Below are 1,587 nucleotides of genomic sequence, written 5' to 3'. Positions count from 1 at the left end.
TGATTGAAGAAGTAAAAGAGAGAAAATATTATTGTGGGCATGCTAGTGGCCAATTCAAGGATGTAGAAAAAACATTATCACACTACCTATAAAGAGGCTCTTGCTCTCAAGTACGGGATCTAGAAATTTGATTTTTATCTCAGAGGCCATACATTTGAAGTACAAATGGACAACTCCTCTTTCCCCAAGATTCTAGAATTCAAAAACAAGATGTCACCTGATCCTCAGATACTCAGGTTGAAAAATTGGTTTTCTAGATATGATTTTACTATTAAATACATTAAAGGAAACCAAATATTAGTCCCAGATCTCCTCTCTAGACCAAACAAACCCATCAACCTCATCACCAATGTCAATGTTTTCCCACTAATCTTAATGGTCAATCCTTTACCAGAATATGCCTCCACAACCAAAGACCTCCCTCCAGGAGTAGATTTGTCCTCTTCACCTGGAAAACTTAAAGAGTATGCAAAGAATCACCTTCATTATTTTTTGCATAAAGCTCTTACAGGTTGCAAGGGTAGTTTTCAAGAAAATATTTTCCATCCAGAGGCTCCTTTCAATAATGCCATCTCAATCAATCCTCACCGTAGATATATCCTTTCAGATGATCTACTATGGTACACATGGTGTGCCACTGTTTTGTATGTCACACCTATTGCTTTGCAAACTCAGTCCACATATAGGTTCCTGACTGATCCCCGAAATCATGATCATTTGCTTTGGACTCTGTTAGAATGGTTCTCACCTTTAAGCTGGTGGCGGGCAAGATTGAATGATGCTCTAGAAAACGCTAGAGCAAGGAAATATCATGTAAGAGATTTTCAAAAGCTCGGGACCATTTTTATTGTCCATAGGCCCTACTCACAACACCCTGCTACTAATCTTCTGTGTTCCAGGAATCAAGCCTATGTCTGGGATACCTTTGACACATACTCGTTGGTGGAAAATTATAGAAAAGAACTTGAAAAACATTTAAGTCAAGTAAATTTTTATGAATATGTGCCAGATAGTTCTATGAGCACTTGCATTAGCCATTGTGATAACCTTACTAACCTCCTGGGGAGCAAAGGTTTAATACAAGTAAATAATTCGTTCTACCAAAGAGTGGGTGAAGCAAGTTCCTCCAGACAAAATGAATTATGGATCAACCAATCTACAAATACAGACTCAATAATGGAACCGGTGGACCAAGACATGGACCAAGATGATCAAGACACAAATGATGAGATAATGGATATACTGCTGGCAGAGAAAGTCACTTATGAAGAGACAAGACCCCCATGGTGGTACATTATGTATGGAAGTGTAAACATCATATTCAGGGGATGAAGAAGAAAACATCATGCATGGAATAGGTTGAGGAACAGCGGTCAACGACCGTGGCTTACATGTCCGATATGCATCCTTTGGGGACCATGAGATCAGAGTAGGGTCATTAGGTGGTTGTGGCACAGGAGCGAACCCTTCTTCCCTGAGTATCTTAAGCCCTTGTTCGTATATAGAAAGGGGCTTTCTATTCTTGTGGATTCCCACCCAGGGGCCATTTTATGGGTCAGATCTTCTTCTTGGAGAAGGAGGAGGCTT

The sequence above is a fragment of the Lupinus angustifolius genome, chromosome LG19 (assembly GCF_001865875.1).
Source record: "Lupinus angustifolius cultivar Tanjil chromosome LG19, LupAngTanjil_v1.0, whole genome shotgun sequence".
Taxonomy (NCBI): domain Eukaryota; kingdom Viridiplantae; phylum Streptophyta; class Magnoliopsida; order Fabales; family Fabaceae; genus Lupinus; species Lupinus angustifolius.
This window is presented reverse-complemented; position numbering follows the sequence as displayed.